General features: G+C 39.6%; 1 pseudogene; it reads right to left on the minus strand.

Annotated features, from left to right (window-relative positions):
- Positions 1 to 7732: 7732 nt before the first annotated feature.
- On the minus strand, positions 7733 to 20612 carry LOC126079253 (tripartite motif-containing protein 5-like; annotated as a pseudogene).
- Between the last annotated feature and the right edge of the window lie 6226 nt (positions 20613 to 26838).

The following is a 26838-nucleotide window of genomic DNA, read 5'->3' on the forward strand; positions in this document are numbered from 1 at the left end:
AATTTGTATCATGCATCTTCCCACAAAGAAAACTCTAGGTGCAGGTGACAGCAACAGCAAATTCTCTGAATTATTTAAAGAAGAAAAAAACACAAATCTTACCCAAAAAACTCTTATTAAACATAGGAGGAAGGGAATGCTTCCCAAGTTATTTTATGAGGTCAGTGTAACTTACACACAGAAAACAGACAAACACATTACAAGAAACTTGGCAAACAAGGTCCCTTATTAATTTATATGCGAAGAGATCTTTAAAAATTTTAGTAAATCTAAATCCAGCAATAGAAAAAAGTATATGCATCATAGAAAAGTAAAGATTATCCGAAGAATTCAAAGTGCATATTTAGATAAATGTAATTCACCATTTTAACAGGAAAAAGAGAGAAACAGATGGTCGCTTGAACACCTATTCAAAAAAAAAATTGACAATTCAACATTCATTCTTAATAAAACAAAGAAAATTAATCTATGATGAATGAATTCAGAAGAGTGATTTCCTCTTGGGTGAATGAGGTGGGAATGAACAAAGACATGGTATCAGAGAAGCTTCTGTGTTGGTGGTAATATTCTATGAGAGTGCTCTGAGTTACAAGGTTGTATGCATTTGTCAAAACTCCATGAATTCTGCTCCTAACCTTTGTGCATTTTGTTCTTACCTCATGGAAAGAAAGATGGACTACAAATAGACTGAGGACTCTTCTTGGGGTGTTGAAACTGTTCTAAATCTTAACTGGGGTGGTCGTTACACATGTGTGAAAATTTTCAAAGCTCATCAAACTGTACACCAAAAATGAGTAAATCTTATTACATGTAAACTGTGCTTCCAAATAGTAATCTTAAAAGAGAATTAAAAAGCTTTTTAAGTAATTCTAATATGCATCTCTGGTTGAGAGTCACTGGCCTTAAGTAGGGTATACTGGGCCTTATGGACCTTGGACTGGAAGAGCTGCTGTGAAAATAAGATAACCTTGAAACCATACCTAATAGAGAAAAACTTGGTATAGAGGAGTCCCTAGCAGAAGTCATCGCCTTCTTGAGCACGTGATGATGGCCCCCAGGATACGTAGCGCCTCCCTAAACAGCAGGTATCTGTTTTCACGAGGCAGATAAGACTATAGATTCATTTTCTGTACTATCTTCATCCATTTTGGAAGCCAGTATACTAACTCTACAAAATGCCTGGGAAACTTCTAGTCTCCTCCTATGTGCTGTAGAGCATGTAATTAAAAAAAAAAAAAGAAAGAAAAAGTGGCACTTTTGGAAAATGTTCTCCAAGGTAAAATTGTTCCTCACGCCATATTCCATCACTGGACCCATGATTCTGGATTGAGGCCAGTTTCTGGCAGAAGATTGTTTAGAAGTTTAACAACTTTCACATAAAAATACTTACATATAAAGCCCTTTGGGCACATACTTTTACCACTTTTTAGTTTTCAGTTATAACTTCCCTTTTGAGGTCTGGCTTCTCTCCTTAATTCAATGTTGGTAAATTATATGATTCAGAGGGTAAACCATTAAACGTTTTTGTTAGAACATGTGTTCCTATATTACTTTAGCATTATTCATTTTTAGATATGACATAAATTTTCATGATCCCGCCCCTTTTTTTTCCTTTAAGTTCTTTCTCTGTGGGTCTCATGCAATTACTATCAAGTCATTTAATGTATTTTATTATACACACATATATACACAAATGAGTACAAGTAAAACTGGGGAAATCTAAGTAAGATTGAGGTATTGTATCAATATCAACATCCTGGTGATATTATACTATAGTCTTACAAAATGTTACCTTGGGGGAAACTGGGCCAAGTGTACAAGGCATCTCTTTGTACCATTTCTTACAAATGCATGTTAATCTACAATTATCTCAAATTTTTAAGAAATAGAAAAATTGCCAATTGGGAAGACTCTTGGGTACAAATGTTTCTCTGATTTTGCATCCTCTGCTGAGCTGTGCTTCTGTGTGACCGACACAGCCTAGGCAGAAGGCATGAGTAAGTGTGGTGCATTCAGGGACCTGTATATTATTTTCAAGGGACTGGACTTGGAGCTCAAGGAAGATGAACGAACAGAGAAGAGGAAGCAGAGATAGGCAGGGGTTCTATCATCAAGACCCCTTTCTACAGACAAAAAGGAAGCTGAGGATTTCTCTCTAGGTTCATGAAGTCACTACACATACATAAGTATAGAGTGAATATCAGCTTTCCCAAATCCCTCTGGCTTTAAGCTCATCATGCTTCCTCTGTCCCGAAGAAGCAAGGCAGACAGGACTGTCTTCTCCACTGGCCTCCATTACACAACTCACCCAGAAGCCTGCACCTCCAAAATATCATTGCCTTATGCATTTTGGACACTTATAATTTTGTACATCCTTTCATGTTACTATAAAGTTGGTTTGTTTCTTCCTGAGTGTGAGGCATTTTCATATTTCACAGAACTATTTTAGCAGTTCTATAGCTTATTAGTATAGAGCTGTATAACAATAAAAATTAGTTATCAGTGATGAACCACTTTTCATTCACAATCTTATTAGTCATTTGTGCTATCTTTTGTCTTTAGATTTATATAAAATGATCACATTCTCTTTCTACCATAATTTATTTTAGCATCTTTTATTTGCTATCATCATCATTCAAAGAGCAACTCTACACTACATGTAAGGAGACAAGTTGAAGACAAGAAGGGTCTGGGAAAACTCCCCAAACCTCCTTTGCCCAGGTTTGCAGAAGATCAACTTTGCAGTAGCCTCAGCCAATGACACCAGCTAGTGGTAGTTTGAAAGTGAAAGACTCAGAGGGAAGGAGCAGGTTCACAGTAGAAAGGAAAACACTGATATGGCTAACATATCCATCACAACCTTAGGATTTTCACACTCAAGGCTCCATAAATGCAGTTCCAGCCTCATCAATAAGGGAAGGCAACTAAGGTATTTTGAAATCAGCAGTGCAGTGTCATCAGTTCCTTAAAGAACAGAAGGGTCTGAGGCTTCTGAGAACAAGTGAGGGCACAGATGCCATGTGTAAACCCTCCTCAGTTTGCTTTACCTTTTTTATAACACTTTAAACACCAAAAATGCACTCACGTTCCACATTAAATATTCTAAAATTGTCTGAGTTTGTTAAAGATGACAACTTGGCATAACAACATGTTTGGTAGAAAGATAATTAACCTTTAGTTTTCTACTATGGGGGATCCCCTCTCCCCCTGCCAATAATCAGAAGACAATATGAACTTTATTTTTTAAGTTTCCAATATTGTCTGCAACAACGGAAAACATTTAGGGCCTATGAACATACCTGCAGGCCCTCAGTGGCAAAGTAAGCCTGAGAAGAAAAATATGCTCCACTTTTCCACCCCAGGAAGACTAGAAAAGACTCACCTGAGCTGGGAGGGTTCCTCCCTTAGGAGAGGTATGGTGGGGAGGAAAGGGTCTGTGGACGCTGAGTTAAAAAACAGACTTGAGGCTGGACAACATGGAGAGAATAAGTCAGGATCAAGAGATTATCCGGCATCATTCTCAGGGAAAACGGAAGTACAGATTTTGTGTCACTATTCCAATGTGGATCTCAGGTTCCCAGATGATAAATTTCTGATCACCATATGGTGACAGCTCTTTTTAAAGCTGCCTACACAGGGTCCATGGATAATTCTGCAGGTTGAAGGCCCCCTGTGTGCTGAGATACTCCTGAACTCACTCAAATTTCCCACTGTGGACACACATCTGCTTATTTAATGACCCAGCACAATCTAAGACCCCAGGAATACAAGACAGCATGATTGCTACAGAGGTTCAGAGGCGACTTGGGTGCGGGTGAGGGACTAGAATTGATACCTAAATAAAAAGTCAATCCACATTTGACATCCACTGGTATTAGTCCAGGACCCCTTCTTGGCCTTTACTTGAGAAGGGGGAGTGTAACTGGAATCAACTTAGAGGTTTCATATTCTTCTCAGGAGAGGGCTTCATTTCTGGGGCCAGGAGGCACTAATAAAAAAAAGGATGTTCCTCAATGTGTAGATCTTATATGTTGTATATACAAATTCAGGTCTGATTTTCTTGGGACCAGTTACTTATCCTGGATTGGGGGACTAGACAGTCATGTAAATGAGAGATGTGACAGTCCTTGGAGGGTCATTCATCAATAATGCAATAGAGTGCAGATTGCTCACATGGAATCAGATCCTCAGTCAGTGTGGCAATTGGTCACCAGCATGCAGGGGGTCAAAGAAAAAATATATAGGAATGTATTTCACTCAGTTTTCCTGGATGAGTGCTGGAGATAGGGGTGTGGGTATATAGATAGTGAGGGATACCAGAAATAGCCAACACAGAATCCCTTGCCTCACCAAAAATCACCCACATGAGGAAGACGGGAATTCCTGTGACCAAAGGTATCAAAACAGGTACTACTCGACCAAATGGTTCATTACTGGTGAAGAGTTAGAAATAAAAATACCAAAAGACATGAGGACACCACCAAGCCCTCAATGGACATCCACTACAGGAACGTTTCCCTTCCTGTCTCAATGAAGGAGGATAAAAGGCTTTCTTCATTCACATGAACCACTGCCACGTCACTGCAAAAGGTGAGGCTGACCAAGGCAAATGAAACACTGAGCTACACCATTGTTGGGAAAGCTCGCAGAGTACTCCTTACACTTCCTGTATTTCCTGTAAATAATATAAAAGAAAAAAATTGGTGAAAAAATACAATTTCCAGTGAAACAGAATTACTGCAGAAAGAGGAAAGAATGTCAAATCAACTTTTAATTAGTATGTTCAGCTAAAGAGGCTATTACAATTATAAAATAAGACTAATTAGCTATGAAGACAATAAGAACAAAGATGTTTTACAATACTGAAATATTTATTTTATAATTTGATAATTTTAAAAATATCTTTTTTTAATCAAGCAATACTATTTCTTAGCAAAGGCAGTAATTTTAAAAGTAATTTAATAGTATTCTTAAAATCATTTCTTTAGTCACAGAGAAAGGGAGTCATAAAAATATTAATAGACATCATTCTGGATCACTCTTATATGTTAGGAAGCAGAGGAACTTATTTAAAACATTCTATTGTTTAATTTTCACAACACTCATCAAATTAGTTTCATTATCTTTTTTTTTTTTTACAAATGAGAAAGTGATTTCCACAGGATTATGTTTCCTTGAAAATGACCAGTATATGGCAACAGAATTATAATGAAATTCTAACTATGGTTTCATATATATATATATATATATATATATATATATATATATATATATATATGCCCAACCCAAACCAAACCCATTGCTGTTGAGTCGATTCTGACTCAGCAGCTCTAGAGGGCAGAGTAGAATTACCCCATAGGGTTTCCAAGAAGCAGCTGGTGGATTCCAACTACCCACCTTTTGGTCAGCAGCCAAGCTCTTAACCACTGCCCCACCAGAGCTCCATGTATGTATATATGTATGCATACCTATGTTTATATACATATATACACACACATACACCTACTCCTCACTTATCCACTATCTCATTATTCGACATTTCACACTTACAATAGTAAAAAATCTCCTTACATCATCTTAAAGCCAGGTAAGTACCCATGTGTTTTGAGTGAGAGTGCCTCCCTCCTGAGCCCAATTCCTTGATCTCTCTCATCCCACCCTTCTCCCCAGTCTTGGATGCAAATAAAGCTAAAAGAAGGATTTAAAAAAAGGCCAGTGGTTAGGGCCTCAGGCCATCAGCATGTAGGAATGCTCTGGGCCTTGCCAGATCCCAGCTGGGCCTGCTGTCTGCTTTGGGAGCAAGTCTGCAAAAACCCAGCAAAGGGGTACAGACAGTGTGTGCAGTGGTTTTGTGCACTTGGGGCACTGGGGCCAGCAGGCAGCAGTCCCAGGTGGGTGGGTGTTTCAGTTGACAGCAGGAACTCCCTTCTGGCTGCAAATCCTGAGCCAATCAGCTCTGCCTGTGGTTTGAAAGGACACTTGCCTGCCCAAAGTGTTTAAATCACAACACAGGCTGGAGACAAGAGAGCTGAGGATGGAGGCTGCAGAGGGAGTGGCCTGGGGAGCCCCCTCCAAAATGACTCCTGGAGACTGAGGAGCATTTGGTTGCTGAAGTTTCACATTGAGTCAATTCGCACTCACAGCAACCCTATAAGACAGAGTAGAACTGCCCCCCATAGGGTTTCCAAGACAGTAACCTTTATGGAAGCAGAATGCGGCGTCTTTCTCCCCGGGCGCAGGGAGTGGCTGGTGGGTTCGAACCCCTGACATACATACATATATAGAAAGTGTAAAACAGAGCTGGAGTATTGAAAATGGTGTCTGGGACCACAAAAAAATGAGACTTCATTAGTCATCTATAGTCCTCTTGTAGGCATGCACCAGTTGCAGGGGACACTGACACAGATTATATTTTTCAGTAGTAAGAAAAACAAAACAAAACAAAATTTTTCAGTAGTAAGTACAGCAAATATTTATTATGACATTGAGACAGACAGGTGTTTTACATTTAATGGTATTTAGATTTGCACAACAATTTTAAGTATTAGGTACAGCTTTTATTATAAAATGGTTTTAGAAAATAAGCATGGCCATTTAAGCATCTTAACGACTTGACGGCACTGGGTAGTCAAGGTTACACAGCTAATATGCAGAAAGAGTTTGAACTCAGACAGTATGAACAAAAAACTTCCACTCTTGGTAAATATATTATTTATGCTCTTTTCTCCTTAACTCTTTGGTGAATATGAGTGTCATGGGTAAACTGACAGAGTCCTAAGGAGTCTTTCTTTAGGGAATGACTTTTATACACAGTCTATAATAACATAGAAGGATGGTTGACAAGTTTTGCCTTATCTCAGGTCAGTGACAGAGGAAATTAGGGGCTTTAGAGTTGGCAGAGGTATTACCCAATCCTGGTCTTACCTTAGGAGGGATTCATCATTTTTGCTTGTGACTATGAAATGTGATTAGGATTCTTTCCTAATCAAACAAGATATGGGGAAGAATAAGGCACAAGGCAAATTGGACATCCCATTGATGAATAAAGGACATTTAAAAGGGAAGAAGGGAGACAGCGAGGAGATGGTCAGAATGGTGGCAAAGAGCTCAGGTGCAGGAAATTAGCACAGGAAAAGGGGCACAATCCAGAAGTGGTGAGGCTGTAAGATAGTTCAGAAGCTTGGTAAGCACAGGGACATGGGAACTTCACATTTCATTGGATTGAAATAAGGATAGACAGTCCCAGAAAAGCAACAGTTAGAGAATTTGTAGATGAGGAACCCATAGTTTGTGACCTTGAAAAATGAGACAGTGCATACTCATAGTCTAAGAAAATTCCAACACGACAGGAAGGTACAGCTAGAGAAAAGATCAAATTCTGGGATCCAAGGCAAAGGTTCTCAAAAACTTTATACGCAGATTGATTCTCTAACCCTATAACCCAGTAGCCATACTTGGGTTGATATCTGAAGTAATCATTTTGAAGATACACACTTGGTTAGCACCTAACATACTGAATTTAGGGCATCAGTCAGAGCATACCCCCAGGATCCAAGAAGTTTTCCCAGATACCTCCACCTCCCAGTAATGTTTCCCTGATTCAATATACGGGCAGCCCACGATACCATCATCATCATTACTGCCACTCCGATAAAAGTTTCTTGACTTTGAATTGGGCACAATTCTTGCTTGTCTTCCACCTTCAGAAATGACGACATTTGAAATAGAGTTGATTGGATTCAGTGTCATGTTTACTGTAAAACAATTACAAGGTAGAGGGATATGAGGTAGATTTATCTGTGACATTAAGAGAGGAATCATGAGAAGAACCTGAGAGGGAACTGGGAATAATTTTGCTCGGGAGTCACAGGGAGAGGTAAAACACTGGGAACTTGAATATGCAGGTGTGTGTTGGAAGGGGACACATGGGGCTCAAAGAGTGAGGCCTACTAGAGAACAGAAAATTGTGAAAGGTGATGAGAACAGTATGGCTTGAGGATACTGTGATTTCTCCTTACCCCAGTAGCGTTGGACATCTTCCAGTTCTGAAATGATGAAAGGTTCCATGATATTGAATACAAGCAAGAGAGTCAGCACTGGTATCTGTTTTCTCTTCTGATTAGGGGAAGAAGGGGAATCTATGACAAACAGTGAACAGGTGAATGAGAGGAACAGATACCGGACCATTCCCTCTTAACATGACATCATCAGCACACAGTAATCCAATACCCTCATCTCTACTCTCTCCCCTATTTAGCCCCCCCCCCACAAAAATCCCAGAGTCACACACTTCCTCGGGTCTTACCTCTCATCACATGCAAAATCAAACTCATATCTGGAACTTGGAATATTCTCCTTGGTTTCTGGGGCAATGTTTTTGGCTTCTCCAGGATTGTGTTCTTACTCCTGGAGATAAAAATTGACTCCACACTTCTGACCTTATTTCCCTCCAACACCACTGATTTTTTTCCTTTTCACCACACTGATGCAACATCGACCACAGACCCTCTGAGAGCCTGAGAGAGAGAAGGGAGAGTCCTGACATTGAAGCCAGAGGATGATGTGCTCATATACACCTCCCTGGAGCCCTAGTGGCAAAGTGGTTAAGAGCTTGGCTCCTAACCAAAAGGTTGGCAGTTTGAATCCATCAGCTGCTCCTTGGAAACCCTTTTCTGTCCTATAGTTGAGTCAGAATGAACTTGATGGCAACAGGTTTTTGGTTTTTATACACCTCCGCACTTTCCCTCTAGGGGACCGGGGAAAGGTCTTGACCTCTCAAAAACACAGTTTCTTCTTTGTAAGAGGAAATCACCTTTTACTCTCTACCTCCTGGAAATCGTATGCAATAATATAAAATAATGAATTTTTTAAAAAAATCAGTACTTATAAAAAAATTGAGAGTAAAATCACTGCCATGGATGTGGCTTCCCAGGCAGAAAGGTTGTAGAACCTGGCTGCTGGGACTTGACAGATATTAAGTATGGGAATTCTGTGTGGAGAGACCCAAGGGTATTCAAAGACAGTTGACCCAAGGGAGGCTTTCAGAACATCTAAGGTTTTGGGTTCTCTGTGATAAAAATTACTAACATTTTCCAACAAGAAGTTATGAATACTAAAGTAATAGTGGTCTGAATTTCACGTGTTTCTAAAGAACTTGCTGTCAGGTAAGGGTATAATTTTAGCCATAAGGACACCACATTTTCATACAGGCTTCTAATGTGTGGGACCTAATTATCAACTGTGTGGATTAGAGCCAAAATATTATTCCCAAAGACTCAAGTCCGCTTTGGAAATAGACCTGCATAGAAAGACATCATTTCTTTTACTCCCAGGGGAGAAACATAAATATAAAGGATTTATCCTCATAAGATATTCTGGCTACTTGACAGATGAAGACGACGGGACCCTCCTGCAATAAGGCAAATACCTATGAAACACAACAAGCAGAGCTGGATGCAGTCACATGTGGTGAACAAAATCCATGAATTCACAGGATTCTGATCTCTAATCTTCCTACAGGCCCTAACTCTATGGCCTACCACCACCCCCACCATCAGTACCAAAGAATCTGGTCTATTCTCAATAGTTATGGAATACACAAATGCTGATTTGTGATCAGAATTTTAAGATAAAACTACATACAGTATTCCTTTCTTTGGAGATTTTCATTTTGATTGACCATCAGACAGCCCTCACAGCTACAAACCTCTTTTCACAGCACAAAAGGACCACCCCTGGTTTCTTGCACATACCGTTGAATGACATCATTCACATCCTAGTGAGAAGGGAGAAAACAAGAATCAAGGAGTGATAGGCCATTCCCACTTACAAAGCTTATCACATCCCTACCACTCCCAGATGCGGTAGGAATAAACAGTCCCAAAGTGAGGGACAAAGGGAAATATAAGACCCAGGCTGACCATCCCTGAGGTTTCATGTGATATTTTCACATTCCCTAAAAGGTTGAAACAGCTTTGACATTTGTAGAAGTACAGCAAGAGACTTCCAGTAACTGGAGAAGAGATTTATTTATGAGGAAAAGAAGAGGCTCATGATACTTCTTCCAAATGCATTTGGCTTCCCATGAAATGATTTGAATAATTCATGGATCTTTAATTTCTTCAAAAGATATGTAAAGTAACATACTATTATCATGCCAGGCTTTGCATAAGCAAAGGTGAATTATTAGTAATAACAGTCCTCAAGAAGTTTACATGTTTTTTGCTGAGGATACAAGCAAACAAGTATGTATATTAATGTAGGTGTTTCTCAAACCTATTTCTTCTTATTCTAGACATTAACTATAAGTGGCCTCATTCATTCCCTTAGTTCAACACACATGCATGTAGTGTTGATCTCCAGTTCTCTACTTTTCTCAGACTTTGTCTAAAATGAAGAATAAAATACATTCCGTAGTGAAGAAACCACAGGAATCAGCAACTCAAGATGTCTAGATGTTAAATTACTGTTCACCAAACCTACTCTGTCTCCCTCTTTTACCCCACTGTCCAAAATTTACCAATATCCACTCAGTCACTGTTGTAAAAAACTACAATATTTTATCCTAAACTCCAGACTCTACCAAGCCAGGTTAGTTCATATTCTTCATTTCTTTTATCCATACTCTCTTCTTTTTTTTGTTGCAGGTACCACTTTATTTGTTTGAATAGATAATTACAAAAATGTTTGCTCTCCTTTACTCTGACTTACCATTCCATGTCACCAAGACTAGGGCAATGGTTAGATCTAGACATAGATATACACACACATGCACATGCACACACACACACACAATTTTTTTTCTTCGTGTATTAGGGCTTTTTATTGTATATGACATGAATTCAATAAAAACTGCTTCAAGGGGAAAAACGGATTTGCGGACAGTTGTAACTTTAGTCAGAGCTGAATTTTGAAGTTCCAACTTTGTCATAAGGGTCTGGTCTATATTCTTCTCCAAATTTCACTGATTCCTCTACATTGACTTTATTCTCAGACAGTATATGAAGGAAGCGTGAATCTCCTGATATAAATTCCAGCAGAAAAGAGAACTTCTTTTCCAAGTTCCAATAAGATTCTGATGTTATATTTGCAATAAAATGTAGCATCAAACTGAATTGGATCAGGCACCTAACTTAAAACAATCACAGTGTTGATGATGATTAACACTGGATGTGCATAAACTAATTTAACTAGAACTGAGCGACACACCCATCCTTGATGCTACTGATTTTATTAGCCCAAACCATCCACATGCACTGAAGTGAGATGTGTGTGGTTCTTCAAAGGGTATTCCAGGAGTAGGGATGTCAGTTAGGTGGTGGTATAAGCAGCTCCATGCTACTGTTCCCCCCACAGAAACATCAAAAACAAACAAAAAGCTGGACATATTGTGCCTCAGTAGGAATTAAGGCAAATCCATCTTTAGTGTGAAGTTTTTAATTTATCTGCTTAGCAGCTAGGCTGAGTTTAATGTTTACTATAACTACAAGTTAGAGGCTTACATTTCCTCTAGTGTTCTTGCTTTTGTCTCTCCTGTTTTTTGTTTTGTTTTTTTTCCCCTTAGAAATTCTTTCTTAAACAGTCTGTTTCTTGCAGCTCTCTCAATTGTAATTCACTGTTACTATACTGGAGCCCTGTTTACATAGTGGTTAGGTATTGGGGAGGAGAAGAGTTTCATATTCTTATAATTAAATCTCAGCTTTGTTCTGTTTTCAGTGAGCCTGAGTGCCTGGGTTATAACATTCAGAATAGTTTCTTGGTCTTTTTTTTTTTTTTCTCCCCTTATATGAGACCAGAAGGCTAAAGTTGGTTAAAAAAAAAAAAAAAACAAACCCCTTGCAGTCCAGTTGATTCTGACTCATAGCGACCCTATAGGACAGAGTAGAACTGCCCCACAGGGTTTCTGAGGGGCACCTGGTGGATTCTAGATTTATATAATTACCTTTCCCCTAGACCAGATAAAGCTCTGGAAAAGTAGTTTTCCTTGAAGGCAGTCCCAAGAATGAAATACTCTGGGTATATTTCAAAATGGTTATTCCCCCCACCCTGGCATATTCCAGCTTCCAATAACAACAGCAACAAAATGAAAAGTCATGCTAAAAGGTAAAGAATAGCACAGCCTGAAGAGACAAGGCAAACATCAGAACCAGAATCAGATATGACAGAAATTTCAGAATTATCAGGCCCCTAATTTAAAATATAGGAGCCCTGGTGATATAGTGGTTAAAGCACTCGGCTGCTAACTGAAAGGTCAGTGGTTCAAACTCACCAGCTGCTTCACGGGAGAAAGACACGGCAGTCAGCTTCCATAAAAATTACAGTGTTGGACACCCTAGGGGGGTGTTCTACTTGGTCCTAAGATTCAGAATTGATTTGATGGCAACTGGTTTGGTTTTGGCTTATGCTTAATATTATTATACAAAAGGCCACTATAAGTAGGAGCCAATTTGATGGCACCAAAGGACAACATGCTTAATATACTAAGCTCTCTAATAGAAAACTTAAAAGGGGAAGAGGTTCTGTAAGTAGAGAGATGGAAACTCTAATTAGGATCAAAAGAAATACTAGAAATAAAAAACACTATAACAGAAATAAATGAAGAAAGCCTTTAATAGGCTCAATCTTAGGCTGGACAGGGCTAAGGAAATAACCATTAATTTTGAAGGTATGTTACTAGAAACTTCCAGCATTTCTAAAACTGAAATGCAAAGAGAAAACAAAATAAAACAAAAATGGAACAGAATTTCAAGAACTGTGAGGCAATAACAAAAGGTACAACACATGTGTAATGGCTGCACAAAAAGAAGAGAGGAGAAAAGAAGCAAACGAAATATTTGAAGTAATAATAGCTGAGAATTTTCTAGAATTAAAGACAGACACCAAACTACAGACTCAGGAAGCTCAGAGAACACCAAGCAAAACAAATCCCAACAAATTTACACCAAGGCATATCATATTCAAACTACAGAAAAAAAAAAAAAGAGAAAATCTCGAAAGAATCCAAGGGTAAAGGGGAAACACCTTACCTACAGAAGAACAAGGACATATACTACAATGGAATTTTATTCAGAGCTATACAAGCAAGAAGACAGTGGAGCAAAATATTTAAAGTATTGAAAGAAAAAAAAAAATCACCAACATTAGATTTTGTACCCCGTAAAACTGGCTTTGAAAAATGAAGGAAAAATAAAGACTTTTTCAGACAAAAACTGAGAGGATTTGTTACCAGTAGACCTGCACTGCAAGAAATGTTAGGATAAGTTCTTCAGATAGAAGGAAATGATGTATGTCAGAAACCTGTATCTACGTAAAGATAGGAAGAGAGTTAGAGAAGGAGTAAAGGAAGGTAAAACAAATCTTTCTTGAGCTAAGAATAGTGGGCATATCTGGCATTTTGGCTTGAGGCTGCTCCCATCACCACTTTTGCAAATGAGATGATACATAGATTCTCTGAGAATGGGGCATGCAATGAGTTTGCACCACTTTGCTGTCATAGCTGAAGGGGGCTCACTAGATTTGGAGCACTGGGTAATACTCACACAGTGACATTGTTGGCAGAGGTGGCATTCTCAGAGACAGGTGATTGAGACAGGCCAGTAACTCTACTAGCCTAAGGTTGCAGTCGTGATTGCGGAAACTATATTCTTGTCTAAAGTTGGATGTATCCACAGTGGAGAACAGAGAAGGGTCAAGCCAACCACAAAATCCTGGCCAATCTGAATGATGCAGACATATGCATAGGAGGTATGAAATTACCTAACAGAAACTAAAAAACATACCAGACCATAAAATGGCCTGAACTTTGAACATGCTCCCCTAACAAAACATAGATCCATTAGATGAGAACAGCAACTTTATTGCCTCAAGTGGCTGGCCCTAACTTCTCTGTTCATGCTTAGTGATCAGACAAGCACTGGCACACAGGGCAACCCTTGGATGATATGTTATACTTTTTTTTTTTTTCTCTGAAACTGAGACAACAGCAGCGATGCACCAAAGGGAGGACAGGTTTTATAAATGTGTCCCAGGCAAGTAACTAAAAGAAAGAAACAAAAACAGCCTTCAGGGAGGGGTTCAGAATCCAGCAATGCAATGACATAGTATTAAAATGACTATTTTTCAATAAGATTTATGAACTACACAAAGAAACAAGTAAATACGACCCATACTCACGGGGAAAAATACCAGTCAATATAAAATGCCTCTGAATGACCCCAGATGTGAGAGTTAGGTGACAACACACTTCAAAGCAGCTATTGTAAAAAGATTTAAAATCTAAAGGAGTCAATGCTTGAAGAATTAAAGTAGGATAAAAATGAATTGACAATTAGAGATTCCCAAGAGGGACATAAAGTTATATTTAAACATGTAAATTCTGTAATTTGTAAATCAAATGACAAAAATGAAATATTTACTTGAGAAGCTCAACAGCAGATTAAGATGGCAGAAGAATATCACTGAACCTGAAGGTCCACCAACAGAAATTTTCGAATCTAAAAAGCCCCCGCAAAAATAAAAATTGCTGTTGAGTCGATTCTGACTCATAGCGATCCTATAGAACTGAATAGAACTGCCCCACAGGCTTTCCAAGGAGCAGCTGGTGAATTTAAACTGCCAACCTTTTGGTTAGCAGCCTTAGAATCTAAAGCACAGGGAGAAAAAAGAAAAAAGCCTCAGAGAACTGCAGTATAGCGATAAATGTACCAACATTTTTATAAATGGAGTCCCAAAAGGAGAGAAGAGGAAAAAAAAAAATTGAAGAAGTAATAGGATAAATTCAAATTCTATAAATATAATATACTCATCTAAGTAAGAAGCTCAATGACCACAAACTAGATATATACAATGAAATCTACACCTATGCGCATCATTGAAAACAATGACATAGGGGAAACATTTAATACAGAAAGAGGTAAAAAAAAAAAAAAATTACCACACACAGGACACCAACAATATGATTGCTTGCTGAGTCATCATCTGAAAGCAATGGAGGCTAGAAGACACTAGATTGGCAGATTCAAAGTGCTGAAAAAAAATTAAAAAACCAACAATAGAGAATTCTATATAAAGCAAAATTTGCTTCAAAAATGAAGAAGAATAAACACATTCCCTGATAAAGACAGAGAGAGTCTATTGTTGGCAGAGCAGCATTATAGAAGAAGTTAAAGAAAGTCCTTCAGCCAGAAAGAAAATTCCTACTCAAATCCATAAGGAGAATTGAAGACTAGAAGAAATGGTATAAAATCTAGATTAACATAAAAGATGATAGCAATGAGTTTCCGTTTATGGGGATGGAAAATGTCAATGGATGTTGGTAACGCCTGCATTTGAACTGTACATGAGAAGTGTTGAATTGGTAAATGTTGTGTTACCTCTGTTTTTACAAGAATAAAAAAGACTATAAATATTTTTCTCATTTCTTTTGTTAGCCACTTAAAAAAACCTAAGATTATTAAAGCAATAATTAAAAATACAATTGATAATTATACATATACATGTAATATATGGATCCTTGGTGGCAGAGTAGCTGCCAACCAAAAGGTTGGTAGTTCGAACTCACCGTTCCTTGGAAATCCTATGGGGCAGTCCTACTTTGCCCTATAGGGCTGCTATGGGTCGGAATCAACTCAATGGCACCGAGTTTACATGACATATATATATGATAATAATGTCACAAAGAACAGAGAGGAAATGAAACGATACTGGAGTCAAGTCTCTATATTTTATTGGAATTAACTTTATTGATCTGAACTATACTGTGATAGGATAAGATGCATACTGCAATTACTAGAGCAATCACTAGGAAAACAACTCAAAGAAACAAGAGTTTAAAAATCAGAGAAATCATAATAGTACCATTAAAAATATATATATATTTAATATAAGGGAAACCAGCTAAAGAGAAAGGGAAGAAACTTCCAGGAAGACGGAAATAAGAGCAGAAGTAAGTTCCCGATCTTTCCACAAGAATATCAAGAAATCTAAACTTTGTGTCTGAATCAGCAGAACCCTGTACAGGTGAGCAGGGAACTGCTTCAAAGACATCCAGAGAGGCGTATGCCAAAGATGAGAACAAAGAGGTAGGAGAAGCATTTCCTACATGGTCCTTACACTTTCCCTTCCTAGTGCCACATACCCACAGCTCCAGCATCCCCTCCCCAAGTGCCTCCTTTGCAGAAATGGAAAAGCCAACCCTCAGAAACAGCAAAGGACCCCAAACAGCCAAAGCAACCTTGAAAGAAAAAAAAAAAAAAAAAAAAACAGAGTAGGAGGACTCATACTTCTCAACCTGAAAATATAAAGCTACAGTAATCAAAATAGTCTAATACTGGTATCACGATAGACATATACGCAAATGGAATAGAATTGAGAGTCCAGATATAACCACATGCAACTATGGTCAACTGGTCTTAGACAAGGGGGCTAAAAATCCATCCAATGGTAAAAAATAGTCTCCCTTAATAAACTGTGCCAGGACAATTACATTTCCACAGGCAAAAGAATAAGCCTGGATCTATACCTCATGCCACATACGAAAACTAACTCAAAATGGATCAAAGATCTAAAAGTAAGACCTAAAACTCTTAAAAGAAAACATAGGGACCTAGTCTTCAACAATGGATCCTCAGATATGACACTGAAAGCACAAGCAACAAAAGGCAAAATAGATAAACATGATCTCTTCAAAACTGAAAACTTTTGTATATCAAAGGATTTATTTTATCAACAAAATGAAGAAAACAACCTACAGACTGAGGTAAAACTTTTGGGAACCATATATCAGATAAGGGTTTAATAGCTACAATATATAAGCTCTTACAACTTAACAACAAAAAAACAGCCCAATCAAAATATAGGCAGAGGATTTGAACAGACATTTCACCAAGGATATTCGAATGACTATCAAACACTTGAAAAGATGCTCAACTTCTACACTGTCCTGTAGGGTCAATATGAGTCAGAATTGACTCAACGGCAATGAGCTTGGTTTTTTGGCGGGGGGGTTTAGGCTTAAAAAAGAGCCAATTCGAGAGCAGAGAGGGGATCTCACTACCACCAAGAAAGAAGAGCTAGTAGTGAAGCGTGTCCTCTGGACCCGGGATCCCTGCACTGAGAACATTCTAGACCCAGGAGACAGAAAGCTGTAACACTGGAGGCAGCGTAAGATGGTGAAAAACAGTGGCAGGGAAACAGGCAGCAGGACCAGAAGATCAGGAGGAGACAGCACGGTGGGCTTTCCGGCCCACAGAGCGAGAAAGATGAGCTCTCTCAGGCTGAGGCTTACTAGCAGACTGGGGTCCTTTTTGGCATTTATTGGCAGAGCTAAAGAGCTGTGTAATACTTGCCCAAGCAGGGCAGAGGCCAAGCTGGGGGCTAAGGGGTCAAGGGTCGGAGAGGCCAAGGGCCACAGAGAAGCTTGCCTGCAGGCATGGCTGAAAAGAAGCTGTCCTGACTGAAGAACTGTATCCTGAGTCATGCCTGATCCTGAAATGTAGCCTGTTACTTCCCTACTAAACCCCGTAACTGTATTGTCTGTTAGGTTCTGTGTGGTCACTGCAACAAATTATCGAACCCAGCAGAGAAGGAGAGAGTACCGTGGGAGGGACTGATGGCTGGTGTCAGAATTTGGTAAAAAAGTTGGAAGATGGAGACATGTCTGACCTCTGCCTCACAGGAACCAGCCTGGGGCTGTTGATCTTGATCGTGCCTTCTTCCTTTCCTTGTGAAGTTAGAGGAAGTAAGATCTGCCAGTCATGCCATTTTTACATACAGAAAGGTTAAAAAATAGACAAAATCAATGAAACAAAAAAAGTTCTTTGATAAGATCAACAAAATTGACCAAAAAACTGAGCGAGAAAAAAAATTACTAAAATCAGTAATGAAAGAGAGGACATCACTAAGGGAGTTACAGAAATGAAAAGGAATATAAGGAAATACTGTGCCCAATATTATGTCAACAAATTAGACAACTTAGATGAAATGGAAAACTCTTAGAAAGACATGCATTACCAAAAGCTGATATAAGAAGAAATAAAGAGAGGGAAAAAAATTGAAATAAACCTTTACAAGTAAAGAAATTTTAAATCTTTCCAAAAAGAAAAGCTTGGACTAATATAGATTCACTGACAAATTCTGTTGAATATTTGAAGGAGAAATAATACCAACCCTTCACAAATTTTATTTCAGAAAACAGAGGAGGGGACAGATCCCAACTTATCCTACAAGGACAGAAGAGGAAAAAATATCTTTGGAATCCAAAGAGTATTTGTTTGCCTGCGATTAAACTGAGTGAACAGGTGTTGGACAAATGTTCAACATTAGATCACAGATAACAGGGGCTCAGAGAACGTCACTGGATACAACGGATCTTTTCTCCAATTTCTCCAAATTTTTTCACTGCACTTCATAAATCAATAAAAAGGAGATTTTCCTTTGGTATTCATGCAATTACTCCTATAATCTCTGGAATACATGCTGGGAACTGGTACCATAGGACCAAATGAACTTTAGCGGCACCACAAGAAAAAGTTCAGTGACGCAGAAAAGAAGACATTTAGTCTTAATTTTCTCAAATCTCAAATACAGAGGTTCTCTCCCAAGTCGTACCTGCAGCATCTCCATTGTTGTCCCTTGTAGCCGATGCTGCAGATCTGACATGAGTTTTTTCACATCATCACTCTGCTGGCCCAGCTCATTTTCAGCCTCTGACAGGTTCTGCATAACACTCTCCTCCTCGCTCTTCAGCTCCTCCAGCTCCTTCTGCTCCTCATTGTCCAGGATACTTCTCAGCTGACTGAAGTTTTCCCGGACACTCTGTCTCTCAGTCTGTATGTATTTCTTCAGAGATGAGAAGGCGGGAGGAGGGGGGAGGCGTGTAGTCTATATTAGCAGAGGGCTTATTTTGCAATTGGCTAGAACCCAGGAAGGGAACTATTTTCTTTGGTAAATTCTCAAAGGAGTGGAATATAGAATCAGGAAAGCAACTGGGGAGAAGCTGTTATTTTTTTCCTATTATTTTCCCTCCCTCACTTCCCAAAACAATGGCTACAAGTCAGCCATATCAAAGCCTATCCTGAGCCAAAGTGAAATACCAAGATGAGGCTTACCTTTCACAGAGCTTCCCAGGGCACTCATGTCTCCTTGCATGACTCACCACTTCCCCACACCCCCACCACCAGCTCAATGTTTAACACTGAGGTCAAAACCCTGGGCCATGTCAAATGTCTTCCATCAGAGGACTCACAGCATTAGATACTATGACAGGACTGGGACACAAGATTCACCAGCCTTCCTCACCAGAAAGTAACCTCTGTATCTTTGGCTATAAATATCTGCATTCATTTCTAACAGATTCACTCTCCACCCTCTAACCTTCCATCAGGGAAGGGACAGAGAACAGCACTAATCAAGTGTTTAATGAACTCGTTAACTATCAGCAAACAAAGAGGTCAAGGCGTTCTTGTGACTAGGACCCTGCCAATGAACCTCTCAGAACTTCCTCAGAAAGAGACTTTTCCTACCTTCCAGGAGTCCCTCTCTTCTCTGAGGTCAGCTTTCCACTTCTCAGCTTTCTTCTGCTCCTTGCTAAGACTCTCAAGGGCTGCCTGAAGGTTCTTCTGTGAAAATTGAATCACATAACAATCAAACTATGAGCTTTCTTAGCACCTGGATAGAGGTTAAATTGAGGGAGAAATCAGGCTAATCAGAGAAGAGACAAGAGTTTACAAAAGCTGTGAGACTGGCTTCAGTATCTATGACTTGGAAAAAAAAATCTAAGAAGATGAATGTACTCTTTATATCTCAGATGACAGAAGTCATTTTTACCTCATCAAGAATAGCATTATTCTATCTTGTCCTAGAAAAAGAACCTGAAAAGTCCTTTCCTTTTGACCTATCAAGTTCCGCAGCTGCCCTCTAGCTGGGGCAATGAGAGTTTCATTTGGCCACCAAATATCCACCCAACTAGCAGAAGGTACAACATTATCTACCCCTGGCCAAGAGTCTGTATTCAAGGTGTATTATTTAAAAGGGGGAAATACACAGGAATGTCCTTCAGGCCTCGGAGTGTAGGGTATGGAAATAAGTAACAGACCTCAGGTCTATGGTGACAAAGTAATTAAAGAACAATGGAAAGTGGTGATTTCCATGAGGTTCTATTTTCTACCTTGTTTCCCTCCACCCTGGTCTCACCTGGTACTCCGGGACAACCTCCTCCACAAGGAATGTGGGGTGACCATGGTGCTCCTGAGACCTCTCACAAAGCCAGCAAATGAACTTCCCATCCAGTTTACAAAAAAGCCTGAGTTTCTCTCCATGGTGGACACAGTAATTTTCCTTCTCTTCTTTTTCTAGACTCATCTTCACCTCCTTAAGTCTCTCTACCATGCTGGCTAGACGCTGATTAGACCGTAGGTTTCCAGGCTGGTATTTGATCCGGCAGACAGGACAGCTGCTCTCCTTTTCTTGGCTGGCCATGGACTTCTTGTTATCTGCAGTGATACAGGCTTGGCAGAAGCTGTGGCCACAATCTAGGCTTATGGTTCCATCAGGAGCTCCAAGCAGATGGAGCAGGTTGCTTCCTCCTCTAGGTTCACCAGGATTTTTGAAGCCATTGCACTGCTTCCCTGGATTCTTCCTGTTCTGACTTCTGAGGCTCTTCTTGCTCAGACTCTTAGGCTGCTTTACAAATTCATAGAAATATAGGGGGAAAAAAAAAAAGGAACCTGTGCAGAAATCGAGGACAGCCCAAGAAGACTGAAATACTGAAGGACAAAAAAGAAGAGGGAGAGAAACAGGAAAGTTCAATCACCTGGCAAAAAAGGCTTTCAATAATAATTTCAAACACCTTATTCTTACTTCATGTCACATAATAATTTCCATCCTTATCTGTGCTAAGGATTATTTTCCTTTATACCTACTGGGCATAAGAACAAACTTGTGAGATCCTTGTGTGGTCCATCGTCTATCATGTCTTTATTTCCCATGCCCAAGACACATCTTCAATGTTAAAAGAACCGAATCCACTGATGCCTCAGGGCTTTTACATTTGCTCTTTGCTCAGTATGAAATGTTCCCGATATCAGTATGACTCACTCCTATACTTCAGTCAACTCTCCCCTTACAAGTCCTGTTATCCAAAGGGCTCACTCTGACTAGCTCATTTGCAGTGTAACCAGTCCCAACATTTGCTGTACATTTGCAATTTCTTTTATTATCACTATACAATAAATGATACAGTATGTGCATGTTTCCTCAGAAATTATGGAGGATGACACATCATGAGATTTACAGTCTAGAGTCAGTCCTTTCTTCAGTGCTGCTTTTTCTCAATGCGACACTTTCCCACATCAAGAAAAGTATTCAGACTAGTGTCAGAGGGACCAATCTGTTACAGTAGAGTTCAAAACCAACGAGACTTCCACTCTCTCAGAATTTTGACAAGAATGTTTCTCCACGGCTGTGTGCCATAGACAATGGCAGACCCTGTGTGACTAACAAGCCCAAAGATCACTCCTGGCAGGCAAAGTGCTAAGTCCACCCTTTCCTAGATGTTCATGCTGACAAAGAGCCCAGCCTGAACGTTCATTTCCAAAGCTAAATGATAACAGCTTTAGTTATATATATACATTATATGCTATAAGATCTTTTAGTTAGAGATCCTCCCCCTTTAGTGCCCAACATCTCTCAATTCTATGAGCTTGCGATTTGTTTTTACCCTCTGACCGTTTTTCCTGTTTGCTCTAATGGCAATATATTACAGGTGGTTTATGTGGACTTGGGAGTAAGACATGGCTTGAAATTTTGTGATGCCATTTACTAGATGGAGATCTTGGAAAAAGCCCTTAACTGACTGCATCAGTTTCTTCTCTTGTAAAATTAGGATAATAAATGCTAACTAACATATTTTGTTTTAAACATAAATAAAACCAATATATGTAAAGAGACTGGCTCATAGCACAGCCTCAGTAAAAGCTAGTTATTTAAATTATTAATGCTCTCCAATATTTTATTTTTATTTTAGCTGCAGATAGCTAAAACTCATTCATCTAATGGATGAAATATCACTTCACTACAAAGAGTCCACACTTTATATTCAATGAACCATCAAGTAAGGAGAAGGGGGTGTAGAGGGAGGGATGGCACAGAAGAAGTCAGAGTGAAGGAGTAGCACAGAGCCACTCAGATCTATGTTTCTCGAGATTCCTAAGAACATGTATATAACCTAATGCTTCTTGGTTTGAAAAGAAACAATTTATTCCCTTTCTTCACAGGTTTCTCAAGCTGGGTGAATAAGAAACAATTTATTCCCTTTCTTCACAGGTTTCTCAAGCTGGGTGGGACCAGAGCAATTCTTGTTGTCATTAGGTGCTGTCAAGTTGGTTCCAACGCATAGCAACCCCATGCATAACAGAACAAAACACTGCATGGTCCTGCACCATCCTTACAATCATTATTTTCCTTGAGCCCAGTGTTGCAGCCACTGTGTCAATCCATCTCATTGAGGCTCTTCCTCTTTTCCACTGACCCTGTACTTTACCAAGCATGATGTCCTTCCCCAGGTAAGACAGGGAATCTGGAGGCTCCTGAGGTCGACTCTAGCCTTGTATGTAACCAGAGTTGCAAATAGATGATAAGGGACAATCACCAACAGACCAAACGCATCCTGGAACAAGTCAAGGAGACCTAATGATAACACTCACAGGTTTCCTCAAAGCTATTTTTTTCTTTTTTCAGGAGCAAACGGATGGAACCAGTCCCAGGGACATGAACAGGACATCCACCTCTGACCGCTATGTGACCTTCCACCAGGGGAACAGAGAGCTACAGTCAGATCCGTGGAATCGAACTCAGGGACCAAAAGATTGTTCAGGTCCAGCACCCCAAAATAAGTCCTGCTATGAATCCCAGAAGCCCCCAGGACTGGAGCTGTCTTGAAGCCATCCTAGAAAACTGCTGCTCAAGCACCATACTTAACATATCCCTGCCCACAAGAGCCATTTTCTGGGAAACCCTGCCTTTACTTATGAATAAACATAAATCTTTTCCCCCTCAAAAACCTTTAAAAACCCATGTAAGCTCTTTGTTCTGGGAGACAGGGGAAAGCGTTGCCTAGGCCCTCCTTGTCTCTGCTTGCAAGCTTCTTTTAATAAAGCTTTGCTTGTGTGGAAAAATTCTCAGAGCCTTACCTGTTCATTCTTAACCAGTGAGAGGCAAGAACCTTCTTCAATTAAAGGCATAGGCATCGGCAGGGCAGGGATTGATCCTTCCTGACAACATGTCCAAAGTATGTAAGACCCAGTCTCACAATCCTTACTTCTAAAGAGCATTCTGGCTGTACTTCTTTTAAAACAGATTTGTTCATTCTTTTGGCAGTAGCTGGTATATTCAATATTCTTCACCAACAGCACAATTCAAAGGCGTCAATTCTTTTTTGGTCCAGCTTTCACATGCATATGATGCTATTGAAAATACCATGGCTTGGGTCAGGCACACCTTAGTCTTCAAGGTGACATCTTTGCTGTTCAACACTGTAAAGAGGTCCTTTGCAGCAGATTTGCCCAATGCAATGCATCTTTTGATTTCTCGACTACTGCTTCCATGGGTGTGGATTGTGGATCCAAGTAAAATGAAATCCTTGACAACTTTAACCTTTTCTCTGTTTCTCATGATGTTGCTTATTGGTCCAGTTGTGAGGATTTGTGTTTTCTTTATGTTGAGGTGCAATCCATACTGAAGGCTGTGGTCTTTGATATTCATTAGTAAGTGCTTCAAGCACTCTTCATTTTCAGCAAGCAAGGTTGTGTCATCTGCATAGTGCAGGTTGTTAATGAGTCTTCCTCCAATCCTGATGCTCCATTCTTCTTCATATAATCTAGCTTCTCAGATTATTTGCTCAGCATACAGATTGAGTAGGTATGGTGAAAGGATTCAACTCTGATGCACACCTTTCCTGACTTTAAGTCACTCAGTATCCCCTTGTTCTGTCTGAACAACTACCTCTTGATCTATGTAAAGGTTCCTCACGAGCACAATTAAGTGTTCTGGAATTCTCATCCTTCACAATATTATCCATAATTTGTTATGATACACAAAGTCGAAAGCCCTTGCATAGTCAATAAAACACAGGTAAACATCCTTCTGGTATTCTCTGCTTTCAGCCAGGATCCATCTGACATCAGCAATGATGTTCCTGGTTCCATGTCCTCTTCTGAATCCTGCCTGAATTTCTGGCAGTTCCCTGTCAATATACTGCTGCAGCGGTAATCGTAGGAGTAAATAACATCCTCCATTCAGGTACTTTCATGATTGGGCCATGAAGCAGAGTCAGAACTTTCAATTTGCTGGGGCCCAAGTCTGCTCGGGTGGTCACGTGGAGAAAACTTTATAGCCAGAGATGGTGTTCCTAAATTTAGGGATGTCCCAGAATCCCTGAGTTCTGTGTGATCTAGTAGGTATATTGGTCGTACAATAAAAAGGCTTGGATAGGTCTTCATAAAACAATATGGGTACTCAGGGTCCAAGCCACAATTGACAATCTCTAAATTCACTAAGGTTGTGAGGGAGAGGAGAGAAGAAAATAGTGAAGACCACATGGATAACACCTAGATCATTTTCTTTGAATACTGTCACTGGTCAAACCTCCACTCCACTCCCCAAACACAGACATACAACAGTGGTCTGCAACAAACATTCTTCTCCTTCAGATGAACCACAGAAAGTCCAGTTAAAGGAACTGGTTCCCTGCCAACAATTAATTTGCTGGCCAGAAAAATCTAAACTATAGTGTGACAGCAAGTAGACTCATGTTACTACGAGACTGTATTTGTCATGGTCTAGTTGTGAGCAGTGTGCTGTGTGAGCATGTGTGTACACGTGCATGTGTGTGTGTGTGTGTGAACCTGTGTGTGTGTGTGACAGAGAGAGAGAGATTTACCCCTGTAATACTTCTATACCTTGTTCTCACCTGAAGCTGAATCATGAGCATGGGAGCAGATGCTTAAAAATGGTGATGGGGAACACTTCCAAGTTGCTAGGCCCCAAGTGTCTATCCAGTCACATGGAGAAAAACTTTAAAGCCAGTGAGGGTGTTCCTAAGTGTGGGTATGCCCCAGAATCCCTGAGCTTAGTCTTCAGAATCCTCTGGGGATAAATATGGCTGCAGAGAAACACCATGCCAAATATAACTCTTTAGCTCATGAGAAAGTGTAAGGTTAGGTGCTAGCAAGGGGACTATGCTTTAGGGAGTTGAAGCCTGGATGGGGGATGATATCGATTGCGTCTTCCTCAAGAGCCATTAAAGCATTATATTTATGCCATGAAGTCATCATGGTGTGACTTAAGAAACTGTCATTAGCAAATCTTTCTGTTTTGTGTTTTGTATTTTATATATATATATATATATATATATATATATATATGTGTGTGTATATATATCCAAACCAAACCCACTGCTGTTGAGTCGATTTCGAGTCATAGTGACCCTGTAAGACAGAGTAGAACTGCCTGATAGAGTTTCCAAGGAGAGTCTGGTGGATTCGAACTGCCAACCTCTTGGTTAGCAGCCATAGCACTTAACCACTAAGCCATCAGGGTTTCCATATATATACATATGTGTGTGTGTGTTTATGTGTGTGTATATTCATATGCGTGTATATGTATATATGTATGTATTCACACATACACTGTTATAATGTTAAAATAGTGGTAACAACTCTTATGAAGATACAAAGGACAGAGAGATCATACCTGGTTGTTTCACATGGAAAATTATCGTGGAGAAAGCAGTAATTGAGGGAAGAGTTGAAGGTAAATCGAAATGAGAGGTGGTAACTTTTATGGAGGTCACTTGGTGACCAAGGACCAGGATATGGATTGAGGAGCCATGAAGTGCAAGTAAAGGTTAAAAAGTTGATTGGGCAATAAGTGAAGGACTTCGATTATTTTGGTGTTTGTATTTTTATCATATAATGCCTACATACAGTATACGATGCAGAAAATGGGAGTCTCTGGAAAGATATTTAAGCAGAGATTGCATAGAATCAGACTTGATTTGGGAACATAAATTTGAGGATAATGGGGAGGATGAGTACCATGAGGAACAGACTGGAGGCAAGGGAGTAAGCTCTGCATTAATCTAACAGACAAGTTGTGAATGCTAGGACATAGGACATCAGTGTGCATGTGTGTGTGTACATATACGCATGTGTATACGTACATATAGAAAAGAGATCCCTGTGGGCACAGTGGTTAAGAGCTGGGCTACAAATAAAAAGATCAGCAGTTTGAGTACACCAGCCACTACCTGGAAACCCTATGGGGCAGTTCTACTCTGTCCTATAAAGTCGCTATGAGTTGAAGTCAACTTGACAAACATGGGTATATATACATATATATACACACACACACACAACCAAAAAAATGGGAACAGTATATATACATACAGAGAGGAAGTCTTACATGGCACAAATGGTTAAGTGCCTAACCACTAAATAAAAGGTTGGCTATTCGAACCCACCTGGAGGCATCTCAGAAGAAAGGCCTGCTAATCTATTCTGAAAGGTCACTGCCTTGAATACCCTATGGAGCTCTATTATAGTCTGCAACACATGGGCCACCATGAGTTGGAATTGACAACAACTGGTTATATGCATATCTTTTTAGGAATAGTTGTCATATACATTCCCATTCTTTTAATAGACTGATATTATAATGAAGTTTAACTCAGTTCTATCCTTTGATTCTCACCAAGCAAAATGACTTGAATGTAGGAGGTGCTCAGGCATTGCCAAATTACATTATTTTGGGACATGAAAACTGCATTTCTGCTAGGCTGTCATT

The sequence above is a fragment of the Elephas maximus genome, chromosome 7 (assembly GCF_024166365.1).
Source record: "Elephas maximus indicus isolate mEleMax1 chromosome 7, mEleMax1 primary haplotype, whole genome shotgun sequence".
NCBI lineage: Eukaryota > Metazoa > Chordata > Mammalia > Proboscidea > Elephantidae > Elephas > Elephas maximus.